The sequence below is a fragment of the Arachis ipaensis genome, chromosome B10 (genome assembly GCF_059453495.1).
Source record: "Arachis ipaensis isolate K30076 ecotype BB chromosome B10, ASM5945349v1, whole genome shotgun sequence".
NCBI classification, from domain to species: domain Eukaryota; kingdom Viridiplantae; phylum Streptophyta; class Magnoliopsida; order Fabales; family Fabaceae; genus Arachis; species Arachis ipaensis.
In genome coordinates, this window is record NC_142435.1 from 43,826,442 (window position 1) to 43,835,029 (window position 8,588).

The window sequence follows — 8,588 nt, forward strand, 5'->3', positions numbered from 1 at the left end:
TTGTGCCAGTTTGGGCGTTTAACTCCAGCTTTGGTGCCAGTTCCGGCGTTTAACGCTGGGAATTCTGATGCTGACTTTGAATGCCGATTTGGGCCATCAAATCTTGGGCAAAGTATAGACTATTATATATTTCTGGAAAGCCCTGGATGTCTACTTTCTAACGCAATTGAGAGCGCACCAATTGGGCTTCTGTAGCTCCAGAAAATCTACTTCGAGTGCAGGGAGGTCAGAATCCAACAGCATCTGCAGTCCTTTTTAGCCTCTGAATCAGATTTTTGCTCAGGTCCCTCAATTTCAGCCAGAAAATACCTGAAATCACAGAAAAACACACAAACTCATAGTAAAGTCTAGAAAAGTGAATTTTAAATAAAAACTAATAAAAATATAATAAAAACTAACTAAAATATGCTAAAAACATACTAAAAACAATGCCAAAAAGCGTATAAATTATCCGCTCATCAAGCATTAAGGGTCTCACATTTCCCATTGACTTCTATATTTTGGAGATGCCCCCTAATGACTCAGGAAGACCATCATCCATCCTGCTGGGAAGGCCATTTCTGAAGACTTCAAAGTTTAAATTGGATGCCTTCTTAGGAACTTACTCTTTTGAGATAGATGGCAGAACAGTGAGCTTCAACCTGGATGAAGCCATGAAGCACCCTCCGGAAGATCATTCTATCTTCCAGTGCGACATCATTGATGAGCCTGTAGCTGCAGTTTACCAAGAAGAAGTAGAAGAGATGCACATGGAGCAAGGTGCAAGTGTGGAAGCCCCCTGAACAAGATAAAGACATTTTGCCACCATCACCAGCTCCAGATAATCCAGTGCCTAGCCATGAGTAGAAAATGGAGCTGAAACCCCTTCCACCCCACCTCAAGTATGCTTACCTTGAGGATAATCAGAAGCTTCCAATTATTATTGCAAGGGAACTCACTTCCCAACAAGAGGAGCAGCTGCTTAGTGTGCTGAGAAGACACAAGAAACCAATTGGGTGGAGCTTGGCGGATATAATAGGCATCAGCCCTAAGTTTGTGAGCATAGAATATTTTTAGAAAAGGGAGCAAGGCCTGTCCGTCAACCTCAAAGGAGATTGAACCCCACCATTTTAGAAGTTGTCAAGAAGGAAGTGACCAGACTACTTGAAGCTGATATTATCTATCCCATCTCAGATAGTGAATGGGTTAGCCCAGTACAAGTGGTGCCCAAGAAGTCTAGAGTCACAACAGTCTTATATCTGGAAAAGAAGTTTGGATTTATGGTTAATTAGCTGATTTTTTTTGAAAAGGTTTTGAATATGAACACCTTTTTGATTCATAAAAGGACAAGGAAGTAATTAATTTTTTGTTTGAGGGGTTATATGGTAATTTTTGGAAGTTAGGGTGGTAAAAGTAGAAATATTAAAAGTTATGGGTGGTAAAAAGTGAATTTTAAAGGTTAAGAGTAAAAGTAAGTTAATTTTTGAAAATTTAAAGATAAAATAATAAATAATAATAAAATATTAAATAATAATATTTAATTAAAAATAATATTTTAATAAAATAATAAAATAATGCGAAAAAGGCAGTTTTCTGTAAAAGCTTTAGAAAGACAACTTTAAGCGCAGAATCTCATAATTACCTTCATAAAATACTTAGGGAGTGGTAAAAACATATTAGTGAGGCAAAGATAAAGGAAAGATATAAAGTTAAAGAAAAGATAAAAACTAAAGAAAAGTCTGTAAAGTTTTAATGACAGAAAAACAGACAGAGTGAAGAATGAACATGGAGAGCTCCTGACAACTAGAGTGCAGAATTCCTGGAGGGTGTGTATTGATTATAGGTGCCTCAACCAGGCTACTCACAAGGATCACTACCCCCTGCCATTCATTGATCAGATGCTTGATCGCCTGTCAGGTAAATCACACTACTGCTTTTTAGATGGTTACACCGGCTATTTTCAAATTCATATAGCTCCTGAAGATCAGGAGAAAACTACTTTTACATGTCCCTTTGGAACGTATGCATACAAGAGGATGCCTTTTGGCTTATGTAATACACCTGCTACTTTTCAAAGATGCATGACGAGTATTTTCTCAGATCTTATTGAGGACTGTATGGAAGTTTTCAAGGATGACTTTAGTGTGTACGGTGATTCTTTCAACCTTTGCTTGGATAGTTTAGCTAGAGTATTAGACAGGTGTGTTAGTTCAAACCTTGTATTAAATTTTGAAAAATCCCATTTTATGGTAAAACAAGGTATTGTTCTAGGACACATTGTTTCTAATACTGGTATTTCTGTAGATCCAGCAAAGGTAGATGTCATTTCTAGTTTACCTTACCCCTCCTCTGTAAGGAAAGTCCGTTCGCTCCTTGGTCATTTCTAATACTGGTTTCTACCGGAGATTCATCAAGGACTTCAGTAAGGTAGCATTGCCTTTATCCATACTACTGCAGAACGATGTTGAGTTCGAGCTAAGTGAGGACTGCATAGAAGCGTTTGATAAGCTAAAGATCGCCTTGACTCAAGCTCCAATTGTGAGAGGACCAGACTGGAGCCAGCCATTTGAGATTATGTGTGATGCCTCCAACCATGCAGTGGGAGCGGCGCTGGCTCAGTGTGAAGGTAAGGACCCATTCATAATTGTTTATGCCTCTAAGACCTTAGACGCTGCTCAGTCTAATTATACTACCACTAAAAAAGAGCTTCTGGCTATTGTTTTTCCTCTGGATAAATTCCGGGCTTACTTACTTGGTACTAAGGTGGTAGTATACTCATACCATGCAGCTCTAAAATATTTATTAGCTAAAAAAGAGACCAAGCCAAGGTTAATACGTTGGATATTGCTGCTACAAGAATTTGATTTAGAAATAAAAGATAGGAGTGGTTCCCAGAATTTAGTGGCGGATCACTTGAGTCGCCTAGAGCACATTCAGCATGACTCCACTCCTATCAATGATGCTTTTCCATTTGATAGCTTGCATGCAATATCTGAAGTAGTTCCTTGGTATGCACCTATAGCCAATTATCTAGTTAGTCATACCTTCCCTCCCAATTTTACTAAACATAAAAAAGACAAGCTGAAAAGCGAGTCCAAATATTATATGGGATGATCCATATTTATGAAGGTATGGTGCTGACCAGATAATTAGATGGTGTGTGCCTCAAACAGAATTCCAGTCAATTTTAGAGGCCTGCCACTCTTCTAAGAGTGGTGGACATTTTGGCCCTCAAAGAACAGCTAGAAAGATTTTAGACTGTAGATTCTGGTGGCCCATTCTTTTTAAAGATACTACTGCTTTATGTAAATCTTGTTCCCCATGCCAAAGGTTTGGTAATATATCCAAGAGGGATGAGATGCCCCAACAGCTTATGCTATTCTGTGAAATTTTTTATGTTTGGGGCATTGACTTCATGGGTCCATTTTCAAATTCTAGTGGTTTCTTATATATACTGTTAGATGTAGATTATGTTTCTAAATGGGTGGAAGCAATTCCTACACGTACTGATGATGCTAACATTGTTGTCTCCTTTGTTAGAAACCATATTATCTGTCGCTTTAGATCACCACGAGCAATCGTGAGTGATCAAGGCACTCACTTTAGTAACAGGAGATTAGCAGGTCTACTGAAGAAGCATGGGATTGTTCACAAGGTAGCAACAGCCTACCATCCTCAGACCAATGGGCAAGTCGAGGTGTCTAACAGGGAGATAAAGCGCTGGTGCACGAAATTGTGATCATCAACAATGGTGCCAAAGGAATTGGAGCTCTTAAACATGAATCACACTTTGTCACAATTCTGCACAACTAACCAGCAAGTGCACTGGGTCGATCCCACGGAGACTGTCGGCTTGAAGCAAGCTATGGTCACCTTGTAAATCTCAGTCAGGCTAATTCAGATGGTAATGGAGAATTGATAATTAAAAGATGAATAAAACATAAAATAAAGATAGAGATACTTATGTAATTCTTTGGTTGGAATTTCAGATAAGCGTATGAAGATGCTTTGTTCCTCCTGAACCTCTGCTTTCCTATTGCCTTCTTCCAATCATTCATACTCCTTTCCATGGCAAGCTTTATGTTGGGCATCACCGTTGTCAATGGCTACTTCCCGTCCTCTCAGTGAAAACGTTCCAAATGCGCTGTCACCGCACGGCTAATCATCTGTCGGTTCTCGATCATGTCGCAAGAGGATCCATTGATCCTTTTGCGTCTGTCACACGCCCCACAATTGCGAGTTTGAAGCTCATCACAGTTATCCCTTCCCAGATCCTACTCAGAATACCACAGACAAGGTTTAGACATTCCGGATCTCAGGAATGGCCGCCAATAATTCTAGCCTATACCACGAAGGTTCCAATCTTAGATTAGAAACCCAAGAGATACGCATTCAAGCCATTGCTAGTAGAACAGAGGTGGTTGTCAGGCACATGTTCATAGGTGAGAATGATGATGAGTGTCACGGATCATCACATCCATCAAGTTGAAGAACGAATGAATATCTTGGAGAAGAAATAAACTTGAGTTGAATAGAAAAACAATAGTACTTTGTATTAATTCATGAAGAACAGCAGAGCTCCATACCTTAATCTATGGTGTGTAGAAACTGCACCGTTGAGAATACATAAGAACAAGGTCTAGGCATGGCCGTGAGGCCAGCCCCCAAACGTGAAAAGGTCTATCAAAGTATATCAAGTGTGTAGATAGATGAAAATACAATAGCAAAATGTCCTATTTATAGAAGACTAGTAGCCTAGGGTTTACAGAAATAAGTAATTAATGCAGAAATATTCTTTCGGGCCCACTTGGTGTGTGCTTGGGCTGAGCATTGAAGCTTGATGAGTGGATATTTTATATGCTTTTTGGGGTTAATTTCATATAGTTTTGAGTATGTTCTAGTTAGTTTTTAGTCTATTTTCATTAGTTTTTAGGAAAAATTCATATCTCTGGACTTTACTATGAGTTGTGTGTTTTTCTGTAATTTCAGGTATTTTTCTGGCTGAAATTGAAGGAGCTGAGCAAAAATCTGATTCAGGCTGAAAAAGGACTGCTGATGCTGTTGGATTCTGACCTCCCTGCACTCAAAGTGGATTTTCTGGGGCTACAGAACTCGAAATGGCATGCTTCCAATTTCGTTGGAAAGTGGACATCCAGGGCTTTCCAGCAATATATAATAGTCCATACTTTGCATAAGAATAGATGACGTAAACTGGCGTTCAACGCCAGTTCTCTGCCCAATTCTGGCGTCCAGCGCCAGAAAAGGATCAAAAGCTGGAGTTGAACGCCCAAACTGGCACAAAAACTGGCGTTCAACTCCACAAATGACCTCTGCACGTGACTTGCTTAAATCTCAGCCCCAGCACACACCAAGTGGGCCCCAGAAGTAGATCTCTGCATCTTCCATCATAGTCTACTCACTTTTTGTAAATCTAGGCTACTAGTTTAGTATTTAAACAACTTTTAGAGACTTATTTTGTACCTCATGACATTTTAGATCTAAACTTTATATTCTCTGACGGCATGAGTCTCTAAACCCCATTGTTGGGGGTGAGGAGCTCTGCTGTGTCTCGATGAATTAATGCAAGTATTTCTGTTTTCCATTCAAACACGCTTGTTCCTATCTAAGATGTTCATTCGCGCTTAACTGTGATGGAGGTGATGATCTGTGACACTCATCACCTTCCTCAAATCATGAACGTGTGCCTGACAACCACCTCCGTTCTATGTACGATTGAATGAGTATCTCTTAGATTCCTTAATCAGAATCTCCGTGGTATAAGCTAGAACCGATGGCGGCATTCATGAGAATCCCGAAAGTCTAAATCTTGTCTGTGGTATTCCGAGTAGGATTCAAGGATTGAATGACTGTGACGAGCTTCAAACTCCTGAAGGCTGGGCGTTAGTGACAGACGTAAAAGGATAGTAAATCCTATTCCAACCGGATCGAGAACCAACCGGTGATTAGTCGTGCTGTGACAGAGCGCGTGAGCGTAGTTTTCACTGGAAGGATGGAAGGTAGCCATTGACAACGGTGATCCACCAACACACAGCTTGCCATAGGAGGACGTGCGTGCGTGAATCAGAAGACAGAGGAAAGCAGAGATTCAGAAGACAAAGCATCTCCAAAACTCCAACATATTCTCCATTACTGCATAACAAGTAACCTTTAATCCATACTCTATTGTCTATTTGCAATTCAACTGATAAACATAATTGACTTCCTGACTAAGATTTACAAGATAACCATAGATTGCTTCAAACCAACAATCTCCGTGGGATTCGACCCTTACTCACGTGAGGTATTACTTGGACGACCCAGTGCACTTGCTGGTCAGTGGTACGAGTTGTGAAAAGTGTGATTCATAATTCGTGCACCAAGTTTTTGGCACCGTTGCCGGGGATTGTTCGTGTTTGGACAACTGACGGTTTATTTTGTTGCTTAGATTAGGAAAATTTTTCTTTTTTTTGGTTTAGAGTCTCTTATTATTGTTCTTGGTTAAAAATATCCTTCTTTAAAACAAGTGTTACATTTACTGCCCAATTGGCTAGAGCGTTAGTCTAAGCCCGTGGCAGTTTGGTACACTCTTTTTAAAATCTTTTTCAAAAATAATTTTTCTATTAAATCCTGTGCCAAACTTTAAGTTTGGTATTTTCTTGTTGATTTTTCTGTGTTTTTCGAAAATTTATTTTGGTTTTCTAAAAATTTTAAGTTTGGTGTTCTTCCTTTGTGTTCTCGTGTTCTTGTAAATCTTCAAAGTGTTCTTAAGTTTTCCTTGTGTCTTGATCTTAAAATTTTTAAGTTTGGTGTTCCTTGGTGTTCCCCCCCCCCCAAAATTTTCGAAAATAAGGAACCTCAGATCTAAAAATTTTAAATCCTGTGTTATCTTATTGTTTTTCTCTCTCCTTTAAAAATTCAGATTTTTATTTTAAAATTTAAAACCTTTTTCAAAAATCATTATATCTTTTTCAAAATCTCCTAACCACTTTCTCTCTCCTCACTTTTTCAAAAATCTTTTACTCATTTTTATTTATTTTATTTTATTTTCGAAATAAATTAATAAATAAATAAATAAAAATATTTTTTCTATTTTACATCATCTCCCTTTCTCCATCATGGACCTAAGCGGAAATGAACAGTCCATGAGGACTCTGGGGTCATATTCTAACCCCTCCACTGCTTCATATGGGAGTAGTATCTGCATACCCTCCATTGGAGTCAGTAGCTTTGAGTTGAATCCTCAGCTCATTATCATGGTGCAGCAAAGCTGCCAGTATTCCAGTCTTCCACAAGAAGAACCTACAGAGTTTCTAGCACAATTTTTACAAATTGCTGACACAGTACATGATAAAGAAATAGATCAGGATGTCTACAGACTATTACTGTTTCCATTTGCTGTAAAAGATCAAGCTAAGAGGTGGTTGAATAACCAACCTAAGGCCAGCATAAGGACAAGGAAACAGCTGACAGAAAAATTCTTGAATCAATATTTCCCTCCAAAAAGGATGACACAGCTAAGGCTGGACATCCAAGGCTTTAAACAAGGAGATAATGAATCTCGTTATGATGCCTGGGAGAGATACAGAGAGATGCTACGAAAATGCCCCTCTGAAATGTTTTCAGAGTGGGTTTAGTTAGACATCTTCTACTATGGGCTTGCAGAAGGAGCTCAGATGTCTCTAGATTACTCAGCTGGTGGATCTATCCACATGAGAAAGAAAATTGAAGAGGCTCAAGAGCTTATTGATACAGTTGCCAGGAATAAGCATCTGTACCTAAGTAACAACCCTTCCATGAATGAAGAGGTTAAAACAGTAACTGCTGAACTCAATCCTGTAAAACAAGCTGCTGAATTCAATCAGGAATTGGACTTTCTAACAAAGCAGCTAGCCGAATTTAAAGACAGGTTACAAGAGACAAGGATGGCTAATATACATATGGACGAACAGTTTAAGCAAACAAAGCAGCAGCTGTCAAGGCAAATAGCAGAAGAATGCCAAGCAGTTCAACTAAGAAGTGGGAAAACATTAAATACCCCACCACAAGGCAGCAAAAAGCTAAGAAATGAGCAAACCACCCAAAATTCACCTGAGGACAGTAAGAGCCCAGGGAAAAATAATTCTGGCGCTAAAACGCCAGAAAATTGGTGGAAGGTTGGCGCTGAATGCCCAGACCATGGCCAAAACTGGCGTTCAACGCCAGAAATAAAGCAGGACTGGCGTTTAACGCCAGAAATGGGCAAGGATCTGGCGTTGAACGCCCAAAATGGGCAGGATCTGGCGCTGAACGCCCAAAATGGCATTCAAACGCCAGGAACAGACAAGGAATTGGCTTCTCACGTCACCCCAGCTTCTAACTCTGGCACTCAATTGTCAGTGAGGGATCAGACACACACAAGTGCTGATGACAACCCCTCTAAAAAGGCTTCTTCAACCACTTCTGTAGGCAATAAACCTGCAGCAACTAAGGTTGAAGAATATAAAGCCAAGATACCTTATCCTCAAAAACTCCGGAAAGAGGAGCAGGATAAGCAATTTGTTCGCTTTGCAGATTATCTCAGGACTCTTGAAATAAATATTCCATTTGCAGAAGCACTTGAGCAAATACCT